Below are 15,000 nucleotides of genomic sequence, written 5' to 3' on the forward strand. Positions count from 1 at the left end.
TGTGTGATAGATACCCCAGCAACCTGTCGCTTCGTTGGTACTGTTAACAGATGTCACAGAAAGATGCAGCACGCTGTTAATAAGCAACAAAAGCATTGTAAAACCGCATAACTCTTCTTACAGTGTAGATTCAAAGGGTGATATCTTCAATGATATCCCGACAGCTGAATGTGTTTTGAGATTTATCACTTAAGAACCTATTGATATACTGCCGATTCTGTATTCTCAATTTTGGTTATATATGGTTACAGTATGTTCGCCCATGTAAGGATGTAGTCACTTCATTTTCGTCCATGTATTTCTGCGTATAAGAATGTAATGAACTCTTGATAAGTGAAAGTCATAGTTACTAACGTTCACTTTGACGTTCTCGCTGTTGGGGGAGGACTGATGGATTAAAGCTTTTTCAACTAAACGTTCAATCGTTCTGTGTACTACAGAAGCTATCTGGAGAGAATTGTGATGTATAGACATAAGGAATCCACAATTAAATAAGATGATCATCATCTAATTCGTTTGACAACCATAAACGAACAAGCGACAAAATATACATACGTCATAAGGCTGAAACCTTTCTTTGAGCATCTTTCTTTACATTGTGCCTTACAGAAATAGAGAGAGACAAAAAAAAGAAAGAGAGAGAGGGGGAGAAAGAGTGAGTGTGTGAGTCTGTGAGTGTGTGCATATGCTATTGTATTTTGTTATGTATAAAGTGCAGTTTATGATCCAATCAATTTTGCACGATTGATGTATATATGTATATATATCATTTTATGTCCATACATATAGTGTGTTTGGAAGCGTATACACTCATACATATCAGGCCACATGAAGAAGTCTTGTCATGTGAGTATTCAATAATTTCGTAATTCAATAGTTTCGTAAACCGACATTCTCCATTTTCTAGTTGGTTGTTCATAGCCTTCTTAAAGGAATGCAGCGAGTAAAAAACTTCAACAACCATAAATTAGAATGTAGGTAGTAAGAGCGTAAACACACACACACACACACACACACACACACACACACACACACAAGTGAAGGTGAATGTCAATATCGAGTGGAAAAATTGATTTGTCGAAAGCTGACCAACAGCATTAAAATAATGTTCTTTGTAAAAGGTAAAAGATAACAGGTCAGCTTTGTTGGTATATGACTGAAGGAAGCCCGTCGTATATACATACATACATATATATATATATATATATGTATATATATATATATATATATGTGTGTGTGTGTGTTTTTGTGTGTTTGTCCTCCACTTCACCGCCTGACCATCGGTATTGTTGTGTCATACATATTCTATGTCGTATTTCTGTCAACATATTTTCCGTAATATTCGTCAAAATGAATAGCTAAGTAATTATATACAACACAAAAATATGCATACATTTTAATTGGGCTTTGATTGTTGTAAACTACAAGATGATACTATGTCTTCAGCAATCAAATACAAGCATATATGTAAATCTATTTAGTTATGTATCGATGTAGCCTCATATCTATCGATCGGTTGATCTAACTGTAGATGTTTTGTTCCATAAACTCAGTCTAGAGGCAGAAACAATGTTTTATCATTTCAACTGTGGAACCGTTTTGGAAGTCAATAAATCATAAGACAACTGCTCACTGACAGCCATATTTATATAAATATGCTACGCATCGTACAGGCATTCATTAATAGGAGAAATATATTCTTTTTACATGGACGCTCAATAAAGAAGCATATATCAAAGATATTTCCTGTCGGACATGACGGCGGTAACAAGACTGCCAATAAAGACGGAAACAGACAGCAAAAGCGCATCAAATGCTGGAACAATGAAACCAAATAGAATTCAATTGTTTTGAATTACGCCTATTTATTTATTTATTTGTAACCTGCAAATGAGATACAGAAAACGAACATTTAACATACTAGGTTCCTGAGTATCAGCACTGAGCATACTCAATTTTAACTACTAATTTTAATTTTTCATTAAAGCTTAATATGTCAATGTAACATTTATGAGAGGTAAGGCAAAACACCGAGGCCAAAAATCGATATTAATTGCAATGAGCATTGTTACATTGCTGTTGCTATTGGTTTGTATTCTTATATTACGAAAAGATTGTTATCATTGTTTTAACTTAGACAGAAATTGTTATTTTTATGATTCTATTATACATTTGCAACTGGATATTTATGGTTCCAGTATTTTCATTATTTACATTATTTAGATTATTTACATTGGACGGTTATTTGTCCTCATCTTGTTTGTTGTTAATACAACGTTTCGGCTGATGTACCCTCGAGCCTTTTTCAGATGTCTTGGGGAAATTTTGAACCTGGGTTCTCATTCCTAAGGTATTTTTCGATGTTATTGTCATTATTATTATTATTATTATTATTATTATTGTTATTATTATTATTATTATTATTGTTGTTGTTGTTGCTGTTATTGTTCAGGTCACTGCTAGGAATCGAACTCGGAATCTTGGGGTTAGTATCCCGCGCTCTTAACCACTCACAACAACAACAACAACAACAACAACAACAACAACAACAACAACAACAACAACAACAACAACAACAACAACAATAATAATAATAATAATAATAATAATAATAATAACATCGAAAAATACCTTAGGAATGAGAACCCAGGTTCGAAATTTTCCCAAGACACCTGATGAAGGCTGGAGGGTATATCAGCCGAAATGTCGTGTTAAGAACAAACTAGATAAGGACAAATATCCGTAGAAAGTAAATCATGTAAATAATGTACATAATTCCTCATCTCTTAAATATAGAACTGTTCCAGTATTTTATTCTCAAATTAATCTTTTTGATAACAGTGCTTTCGTGAAATACGTTAAATGGAAGGGTTTGACACTCTAATGGTGACCATATGTTGAGAACCCCCTCCCTTACTAACATATGACCTCTTCTATATTTTTCTGACAAATGACCTTCATTTCAAGACACATTTCAGCACCATCCACTTCACATACATTAACTCAAATGCAGTAAGAATTTCTTCCATTAACTGATAGGGAAAGTCTATTTATAATTACGTTTATTCTGGGGATGTATGTCAAATTTCAATAAATAGCTAATAAAACAAAACAACTGCATCAAAAACACAACACTGAGACTTTTAAGTTAGAAAAAAATATAAGAACTGCAATTCCAGCCTCATGAATATGCATATGGTTACACAGATTTGTGCATGCAAAATACAGTGGATACATTTATCGTATACATGTACATTTATGTGGGCATGTAGAAATATATTTTACTATTTATACAATATTATTCGTTCGCATTTACATATATATGACCCTGTCTACAATTTCAAATTGAAGATTGAAATTGCTTTTTATATGCTAATGTTAAAATAAAATGTTCTGACTAAATAACCTTGAAAAGCTAAAAAGTGTTTAAGGCACGAACAAAGGCTCGTAACATTTTGCAGGTTCTCTGCATGAATGGAATTGTGAAAATCTGTAAGATATTTTCCATTTTTAAGCAGACAAGAAAACACAAAGTAGTTACATCAACACCGATGTAGATATCATAACCGTATCAGCCACACCTAGTACATTATTGCATTATTGCAACGACTATTAGAAACAGAGGGACAGCACCGCCACCACATTCATCACCATTACTGCCAATGTCACCACCACTACCACCACCAACAACAACAATAACAGCAACAATAATGACGCCACTATCACCACCACATACATCAAAGTTACCACCACCGCCGCCACCGCCGCCACCGTCACCGCCGCCACCGCCACCGCCGCCACCGTCACCGCCGCCACCGCCACCGCCGCCACCGTCACCGCCGCCACCGTCACCGCCGCCACCTCCACAACCAAAACTCACCACTCCCGCTGCCGCTGCCGCTGCCACCTCCACCACCACCAAAACCCACCGCCCCCGCTGCCCCCGCTGCTGCCTCCACCACCATCAAACCCACCGCTGCCTCCACCGCCGCCGCCACCACCGCCGCCACCACAATCTTCACGCTTAAATTAATCTTAATTTCTAACCGATAAGAAGTGCTTTCGAAAATTGCGTGTTGTGAGAATTTGTGAATTTATGTAAGAATATATAAAATATACTCTATCTCTGTGTTCGCTCTTTCTCCTTTTTTTGTTTTGTTCACCGAAATTTTTAAGGACGTCGACACCCTTAAAAATGGGATCTTTGATGGTTGATCGTATCGGGGGCCCAAAGGCTCTATTGTAGATGGTAGTATGTATTTGAGATGGTAACAACGGTAGTGGTAACCTCTTTCCTAGCCTTCTTTTATTGTCTTGTGGTTGTACTCTTCATCTTCGGCATAGGAATCCCATTTCCGTACGTGTAAATATACTTAAATATATGCAAAAATATTTTAGTAAATATGTGTGTGTGTATGTGTGTGTATGTGTGAGTGTGTGACTAAGTGAATGAAAGAAAGAGAGATAGTATGAGTTTATGGATGATGTGCGAACATGTGTATCTATATATATGTGTATGCACACACACATATACATATATACATGCACACACACACACATGCTTACAAATAGATAAATATGCATACACACATATATATATGTGTGTGCGAGTGTGTGTGTGTATGAGTGTAAGTGTGTGTGTGTGTGTGTGTGTGTGTATGTATGAGTGTAAGTGTGTGTGTGGGTAGTCATGCATCATATACACTAATATTCTTTCATATACAAAAGCATAAAAAGCAAAGACACTCTCTCACCCATACGCATACACATATATACACGTACGCACATACACGCACACAGGCACACGCTTACTCACGCACACGTACACACACACAAGGCAAAAGAGAAGGGAGACAGCGTTCAAAGTTAAGTCATGTAATGAATCACCGTGACACCCTATTTTGCTGGGAAGTCGTTCAGACCAGTAAACAGCAGTGTCGCCTTAGACTGAAAATAAGCTGCAGTTTGCGTACCCTTCTTTCACCTCTTTTGTCTCTCACTACTCCTTTCTCTCTCCTCTCTCACACATCTTTCTTTCTTTCTTTCTGAATTTCTCTGTCTACCTCCTTGCCTTTCACCCTCTTTCCTCCCCCCCCTCTCTCTCTCTCACGAGTTGATCACAGTTAAAACCTTGCCAATTCTTCAACGTCACCACATAAGATCCAGTTTGACGCAATTTGATGCTTCATATTCATTTTACAAATAAAGCTTATCCGTACGTATAAGCGACTTGATATGTGTCCAGCTGTGCATAAGTTTCACACACGAAATACGTATGTGTATGTGTGCGTTTGTGTGTATGTGTGTTCGCGCACGCACGCATTCGTGTATGTGTGTATCCGTGAGAGTGTTTGTATGTATGTCTACGTATATCTGGGAAATAGATATAAAAGAAAGCAGGATTGGGTGTGTGCGTGTATTGGAGAATTCGTATGCAAACTTATAAGAGAGTAATAGCAGGAATTTGGCATAATGGACTTGAATATATATGCGTGTGCATATGTGTTTGTGTGCATATGTTTGTGTGCATATGTGTTTGTGTGTGTATGTGTGTGTGTGTGTGTGTGTCGTGTGTGTATTAGTGTATAATTTGTACTTTTAGTTTAGTAAAATAAGGGCTTATGAATACTATAAAGATTATGTGGGCTTGTAACTATAGCTAAATTGAAATAAATGTACAGAGGTATGCAGACTAGCTAAGTGTATAATACAGAGCATATATCTCGACATACGAGATATTTCTAGACAACCAGAGATACATGTACGAGTCTATAAGTTAGACGAATCTGCAGTACAGTATATCACCATTACTTTATGAAGTAATTATATTTACTCACAGAAATAGACACGTAAAGAAACGCGCTTGCGCGCACACACGCACGAACACACACACACACACACACACACACACACACACACACAAGGCAACACATTCACACACAGACTTACATATGCAAGCTGATTAGTTTTCAGAACTGATCAATTTGGAATATCTACTGAAACGAGGGAGAAATGAGTTGAATGTGATACGCTTTGGATGCAAACCTGAACCTGTATGAAAAGCTATGTGCAAATGTGGTGTGCCGAGAGAGATGGTGACGGAGAGAGATGGTGACGGAGAGAGATGGTGACGGAGAGAGGGAGAGAGGGAAAGAGAGAGAGAGAGAGAGAGAGAGAGAGAGATGCAAAGAGAGAAAGATGAAGGGAGTGAGGGAGAGAAACAGGCAGAAAGAGAGAGCAGAGACAGATATAATCCAACCGACCGACCGACCGACCGTCCGGCAGGAGACGACAAATGTACAGACAGACACTCTTATAGACAGACAAATGTACAGACAGACAGACACACGTACAGACAGACACTCTTACAGACAGACACACGTACAGACAGACAGAGGTACAGACAAAGATAATCTGGCGAGCAGACTGGTAGGCAGGCAGGCCTCACAGGTAGGCAGGCAGGTAAGCAGGCTGGTTGGCAGACTGAGAAACAGAGAAGTCCAATATTAAATTAATTTAGCGATGTGCGTATGAATTACACGAACGTTCGTTTGGAGATAAGATTAGAATGAGAATCAACGACTCCTGAGTGTAGAGGGACCTCGTAACAGAAAAATAAGAAAGATGACCGTGGTTGGAAATGATGTTAGTACAAAACAAACAACTCCGAGATGTATATCAGCATATGTTGTAATACTGGAGCTCGTCTCATCGATGCAAGAATTGAAAACTAAAGGAAACCCTTAGCAGTCGCTCGACCTAAAAAGATCAGCAGCTAAAGCTCTTCTATACTGCATCCCACTATCTTAAAAAGATTTCATATTTTACACCCGTGTACATCCTGGACAAAGGGGGAAATATAGGGGTATGATTTCCACTGGAATACTTACATACAACTGGGATACTTATACAACTGGAATACTTATATTTTAATCATATGAGTGTTCGGCCAGAACTAACTTAGAAATTCAAAGACATCCAAACAATTTCGATTAAGGCAGCCCGTTGTGCCATTGAGCAAGACTCTTCATTTTACGTCGCCCCAGTTTACTCAGTTGTAAAATATAACCAACCAGACGCTGATGCAGCTCTTTCTCTACCTAGCTGTCGAAACATGCATCATTTGCTATGTCAAAGGGAATGGGATTCTGTGGCTGCTCGTGATAACATTAAACCTAAAACAATTAGCGAAATCATGGTACGTGATACCAAGTCATATGTGCTCGAAAGTAACGGCTGGCTGTACTTTAAACGAGTAATTACCAAACGATAGGGGGAATTTAAGCTGATAGCGCATGAGTGGTTTCACTGATTAGAATATACACACACCAGGAGTCGTCAATATAGTGATCAAAGATCAGGTTTACTTTCCCAAATTACAGAATCCCTATGTGTTGGCTTATGAAAAATGGAATTTTCCTTAGCGCTAATGTATTTTCTTGCCACTACTGTACTGAGTTCGATTAATTAAGATAGATGTTTGGCAGAGCATGACCAGTATGCACTTAACTATACGTTCTTCATGCGAAAAGTACATTTGTGATATTTTCAAATGTTATACGCACACACACACACACACACACACACACACACACACACACACACACACACACACACACACACACACACACACACACACACACACACACACACACAAATGTAACCACATGTGAATTGTTGGCGATTTTCTTCCTCCGTCTTCTTTTCTATTGAACTTTCCTGTTTCTGAAGAAGAGCGTTGCTCGGAACGTTAAAACATCTTTCTTTCCTTCCATGGACGTCTGCTAATACTTTACATGTACCACTCCCTCACGTTGTTGTTTTTTTATTTTTTATTTACTATATATATATATATATATATACACACATACATACATACATATATATATATATATATATATATATATATATATATATATATATATATACGTATGTATATGGATACATATATGTATGTATGAATATGTACATATATATGTGTGTGTGTGTTTATGTATATTTATATATACGTATGTATATGGATATATATATGTACATATATATGTGTGTGTGTGTTTATGTATATATATATATATATATATATATATATATATATATATATATATATATATATATATACATACGACGGATTCCTTTCGGTTTCCTCGGCCCGAATCTGAAGCAGAAGACACTTGCCCAGGGTGCCACGCAGTGAGACTGAAGCCGGCCGGAATCATGTGGTTGAGACGCAAACTTCTTACTACACAGCCACACATACACACACACACACACACACACACACACACACACACACGCGCGCATAACCTGTACTTCATCGGTAATGACAACGAGTGTTCCAGTTGATCCGATCAACGGAACAGCTTGTTCGTGAAGTTGACGTGCAAGTAGCTGAGCCTTTCACAGACACGTGTAGCCTTAACACGTAGTTCCCTTTGTAAGCCAACGTGACACAGGACGTGACAAGGCTGGTTCTTTGAGAAACAGGCACTACGTGGACTGGAACAACGTGAAATTGAGTGTCTTATTAAAGGACACAACGCGCCGCCAAGTATCGAACTCACGACCATTAAGTTATGCACCTTCACAAGCATGCGCGCGCGCACATATATGTGTATATAAATGCATATACATTTGTCTTTCTATCTATTTATATTCACACATACACACGCTCGCTCACATCCATATAATTTATTTAAGAAGCATGACTTAACTATACGCCTAAAATACGTATAGCATATTGTTTGAGGTTAGAAACAAGTAAAAAGAATATAAAAAATAAACAACGCATTTAAACCTGGCAAAATTTAGAAGTTAAATATAAAAAAAAGTAGAATAACATCACACAAAAAACTGAAAAATGCAAAAAAAAAAAATGTTTTTAAAAAATCACTTAAAAGGAACTCCTTGAAAGTTGGGGAGAAAAAAATCAGCAGTTCTAATGACATTTAAGATAGCTATGAGATTTTTTATTTGCATTTTTAATATGCTAACATTCGCATTGCAAAAGAAGAAAATGTTTGGTTCAAGTAGTTTGAGTCAGAAGATAGAATGGAGGTGGAGTGGGGGTGGGGGAACAAGAAAGTTCAACATAATAGAATATATGGAAGGAGTCTTTATGGAATACTTTACCAATACCATATATTCATAAATTTATGTGTTCAAAGCAAGAAAATTCAATAGACTCGGTTATTTTGATATCCAAATAATAATAGCATAAACGACTGTTATTATTTATTCGAAAGGCTTAATATGTCTGTTAGTGGTGTAATTAGAAGCAAATATCTATTACTTCAGGTGTATTTTATTACTGTTCCTATCAATCGATATTGACTAATTTAGGCTATCTAGCATAAAAGGAGTTATTTATAGAAATAATGAATCTATGTTACGTAAAAACTGTGTATTTACTTACTAAACGCTATATCACTCTACAGTTATTAGCAATAAAAACTAGTTCGTTGACTGAAAAAATAACATCTTAGGAAGAGAATAACTTGGAAAATTCAAAACTATACCGTATCTCAGTAGATAAATCCTTTTAACTTTGACTAGATCGTTTTTCATGCTTACTTGAAAAACATGTCTTGTCTAGACCTAATTCTGTTCACGAAAATAGTTAACAGAAACAAACTGCATGAATAATAACGATGCGAGGATGAAAGGAATGGGTACAAGGAACGATTACAAGCAAATGTAATTGGGATTGTTTATAGTAAATTGCTGCAACTTAGCAAAAGACAAAATATATATCTAAGATACCTGTTAAAAATAAGTATTCTAAACGTTTGTGTACGTGGCACTCGGTCGCATACGACGAAAAGGGTTCCAGTTGATCCGATCAACGGAACAGCTTGCTCGTGAAATTAACGTGCAAGTGGCTGAGCATTCCACAGTCACGCGTACCCCGGGGAGATTCAGCGTGACACAGAGTGTGACAAGGCTGACCCTTTGAAATACAGGTACAACAGAAACACGAAGAAAGAGTGAAAGTTGTGGTGAAAGAGTACAGCAAGGTTCGCCATCATCCCCTGCCGGAGCACCCGGCATGGGAATCGAAACTGCGATCCTACGACCGCGAGTCCACTGCCCTAACCACTGGGCCATTGTGCCTCCGTATGTGTATATACAAATACGCACAGGCACGCACGTACGCACGCACGCGCACGCACGCACACACACACACACACACACGCACACACACACACGCACACCCACACACACACACACACATTCTGTTGAACTGACAAAAGTTCCTATTATGTGTTTGCAGTAGTTGTTCATTCAACCAGAGCGCTTCAGTGACCGAGTATTCCACAGACTCGTATACACTAAATATAATCCTCAGGAAGAATCAGCGTGATTCATTGTGTTAGCAGGTTGGGCTTTTTGAAGGAATTTTGATGGATGTGTTTTTGCACATATAGTGTATAAGAAGAGTTGCTTTTTCTCCGAGAAAAATCCTTCACGTTCGAGTATACAGGAACATGTTAAATATAAATTTCACATCTTTATATTGACCCTCAGTCAATATTACTATATATGTTTCTACGTGCTGCATGTCTGTATGTATGTTTTGGTGTTATGTTTGATTGCATATCTCAGTACGCGTGCATTTAACTATATACTTATATATGTAATATATTTGTTCTTTATACATATTTACATGTCCTACTGTCTATTGGTTAGCAAAACAACATAAGTCAAACATGTTCATAATTAATTTGTATCGAATTGCAGATGTGTTGGATTTACCTCTTGATTAATAATGTTAAAGCCACGTCCTCTTAAGAAGTGTGCTTGTACTTCTATACGATTAAAAGATATTCTGCATTGAATGAATATGTATGTTGAATGTGTCTTACATTTTCTCGCAAAGATAGAAACATTAAATCTAGGTAATTTGGGTAACAGTTACAGTTCTAGTTGTAACAGTAGAAGCCAATAAAGGTAATTTTACACGCTCACTTAGCTTATTAGAAATAGCAAACAAAATACAATATAACACCCTGAAACAAGATGGCTGGAGCTAAAGCATTTTATCAGTTTGCTCTATCAGTTCTGACCTGGACCAAACAACAGCAACAACTAAATTGATGCAAATATGTGCGTATGACAAAGACGCAAGAGATGTAATCTCTTTAGTGTATTTTGGTGTATGTTCTATAGACCTAATGTGTGGTGTTAGCTGCCAGAAGTTGGTACACGACGATCTTTTAAATTTGTGATGCAAGGGAGCGATAATGGCTTTTTCTATATTGCTTCAGACAATTATCCCAACCCCTCATTTCGTATACGTATACAAGAATGCGAATATACATGCACACACACACTCACACACTCACTCACTCACACACTTACACACACGTACTCACTCACTCACTTACTCACTCACACACACATACACACACACATGCATACACACTTACAAAGATGCATGGACACACCCATAAAGCATATTGCAGATATACACTCGCGCACACAGATTTTCGAATATAAAATGTAAAACAAGTAGTAAAAATGCTGCTTTACTTATCCGATACTCCCTGTGTGCAAGTGTGTGTGTGTGTGTGTGTGTGTGTGTGTGTGTGTGTGTGTGTGTGTGTGTGTGTGTGTGTGTGTGTGTGTGTGTGTGTGTGTGTGCGTGCGTGTGTGTGTTTGTGCGGGTGCGTGTATATGCATATAGTTCTATATGTATGTATGTATGCCTTTGTATGTTGAAATGGTTCCGTATTTCCCAGTATCCAATGTCTCGTCACAATGCAAACCATTCCAAAAGATTACAGCAAGAATGGAGAATTTCGCTTTTACAAACGATTATTCAGCCGCTGTTATGTAGAATTGATTGATGAAGGAGAAATTAATTTGAGAGGAGATAAGAATAGAAGAATTAATCAGGGTTTTTTTTCTTTCTTTCCCACATAGATAGATGCGTCCCGAATTGATTAATCCAGGCATTTATTCATGTTGAAATCGCTGTGATTTAGCTACCCAAAGCCATCACCTATTTCCCGTAAAATTTGGAATGTAACTTGAATGACCATTACCATAAACGATAATGGCACTTCTATAGTAATTGAGCAATGATGACTCGAATACATCTGAGTATAATCTTACATATTGTAGCAAGCATGTGCACTAATTTCATGCCAACAAGGATACATTTAAATCTAATTAGCTGAATTCAGACAGAAAAATTGCTGCTAAACAAAAAAAGATTATTCCCTTAAAATATAATGTGAATTTATACGTAATTTTATTTCCTTTTTAAATATCTATTCTAAGTTTAAATATATTGCGAAAATTCCGCATTAATGTCATATAGCTTTCCTGAATTACAAAGATCTAAAGACGTCACATTAACGTCAAAAACATACATTCGCGCACACACATACACGTATGACGTGTGTATATATACATATATACATACACACACATATATATACATAAATACACACACATATACATATATACACACATATATATATATATACATATATATATACACATGTGCATATATATATACACATGTGCATATATATATATATATATATATATATATATATATATATATATATATATATATATATATATACATATATATACATATACATATATATATATACATGTACACTTACACATACATTTGTATATTATGTATGAATCATATTATTACAGAGAGTTTACGCTTATGTTATTTTTTTTCTTGAACCACAGGCATACATAAAACTAGTACTTAACTATGTGTCTCTGGCAGTCTGTCGAGAAATCGATCTATCTTCGATTGGAATGCTAGTCATAAGTAATAAGTAATAAGTTTGTTAAAACGCGTTAGAAATCTGTAGTTATATATCATATGTCTTGAATATGTTATGAAAAGCACAAGTTCTTTTCCGAAACTCCTGAAATGGGCAAGGCTCCTATCATCCGCGAACAAATGCTCCTGTTATCTCGCATTGACAAATACTCGCGTGATCACATCTTAACAGATATTCGTATCTTCAAGTGTTGATACTTACTCGAGGGCTCACGCATCAACAGATATTCGTGTGATCACGTTTTGATAAACGCTCGTGTGATCAGGCATTAATGACGAATACTCGCTCACGTGATGACACGTCAAATATGCACGTGTGATCACGCGTCAAGGGATACTCACCCAACCACGCTACGCGTTCGTGAATGTTCATGTGACGACACATTAACAAATATCTCTGACCTCGGAAGTTCAAATCACGCGCGCTAATGTATGTAATGAATAAATATACATACATACATACATACATACATACATACATACATACATGCATACATACATGCATGCATGCATACATACATACATACATGCATGCATGCATACATACATACATACATACATACATACATACATACATACATACATACATACATATGTAAGCGTTTTTCTCATGTCCGCATCGTAGAAAGTTTTAATTTTTTTGTCTTTGTACAGTCTGATGAGCTATCCACAAGGCTTTGACTTACGTGGATGCGAAACCTTTGATAACTCTATGACCAGAATTTAAATGTTTGTTTTAATATATACTTGTGTGCGTGTGTGTGTGTGTGTGTGTGTGTGTGTGTGTGTGTGTGTGTGTGTGTGTGTGTGTGTGTGTGTGTGTGTGTGTGTGTGTGTGTATTTGCTGTTATTGTTTCTTTAGGAAACATGTCTTCAGCGACTTATTTATCTGAAGTTGAGCAATTGTAAGATCTCTTTTTAAGAGATATTCACCAAGGTATTAGCGTAGATCTTTCTGCTCCATAATGAATCAGTTTGGGATTTAATTTGTTTAATTTTTTTATATGTCTCTCTATCATGTCTGTCAGGGGTGTCACCTGCAGGAGAATCAGAACAGTTACAGATATTCGCATAGAGTTGTTGACGTTAGTTATTTTATTCTATGTGCGCATTTGTGTGCATGTGTGTTGGCTCATATGTTTGCATACACAAGCGTCTTTTGTAAATATAGATTTATTTTTGATGATGTTGTCGCTGTATGCATTTCGCATCTTTCAGCTGTAATATGACCGTCTCAGTGTGGAATGGCATTGAATCGCTTTTCTTTTCAATGACACTGTCATACAGACAGGTAGTAACCCGCTGACATATTTCGGACAGCTGATGTTGATATGGCTTATATCTTTCATACTGATTTGACATAGCTGACAATGTCTCGCAGTGGCTCAGAGGCGTCTCATTCTCACTCCATCTCTCTCTGTCTCTCTCTCCCTTTTTCACTCTCTCTCCTTTCCTGAGCGTCCAATAATACTATCCATATCACGTCCTCACTTTGTTGTTTTTTTGTTTTTTTGTTATTGTTTTTTTGAACTATATATATATATATATATATATATATATATATATATATATAAATTACGCAGCTACATTGTCGACATCAATATGAAATCTGTTTTATATATGTGAAATAAAGAGACATGTGCATCTATGTGTGTGTGTGTGTGTTTTTGTGCCCGAGTTGCAGACCCACATCTATTTGTATATATATCATTGATAATATGACTTGATGCGGTGACGTTCAAAGCACATATGTACAAACATATAACTGGTAACTATGTATAATCAACTCGAGTAACGGTGATAGGCGAGAGTGTAGAGTATCCCATACAATGAACCTATGTGTGTACGTGTGCGAGAGTACAAATAGACAAATAATATGTGTGTATTGATGCAATAATGTATATGTATATAAACAGTGCTCGAAATATGGATGAATACCGTTGTGTTGGGTGTGCATGAGTGAAAATATGTGCCTATATGCATTGGCAAAACCCAAGTAGGGCAGATGAAAATTGAATGAAAGAAACCCGTTTATCAGAATAAGGCTTCAAGTCATCGAATAAATAACTTGAATGAATACTCATCACCGAAACAGGGATCCAACTAGATTTTCATATATATATATATATATATATATATATATATATATATGGTGCGAAACTGAGTAATACCATTTGGTTGATAGC

The 15,000-nt window shown here is 36.7% G+C and overlaps 1 protein-coding gene and 1 long non-coding RNA gene across 2 annotated transcripts in view; one reads left to right on the forward strand and one right to left on the reverse strand.

Annotated features, from left to right (window-relative positions):
• LOC106868175 (uncharacterized) overlaps positions 1-15,000 on the reverse strand; it is a 339,683-nt gene that overhangs the window by 201,921 nt on the left and 122,762 nt on the right. The window lies entirely within an intron of this gene.
• Positions 672-15,000, forward strand: part of LOC149135054 (uncharacterized) — a 126,102-nt gene continuing 111,773 nt past the window's right edge. The window contains exon 1 of the long non-coding RNA XR_016242115.1: positions 672-846. This is a non-coding gene — a long non-coding RNA (uncharacterized LOC149135054). The remainder of the gene's footprint in view (positions 847-15,000) is intronic.

Source organism: Octopus bimaculoides, chromosome 6, assembly GCF_046866305.1.
Source record: "Octopus bimaculoides isolate indiv1 chromosome 6, ASM4686630v1, whole genome shotgun sequence".
Classification (NCBI taxonomy): domain Eukaryota; kingdom Metazoa; phylum Mollusca; class Cephalopoda; order Octopoda; family Octopodidae; genus Octopus; species Octopus bimaculoides.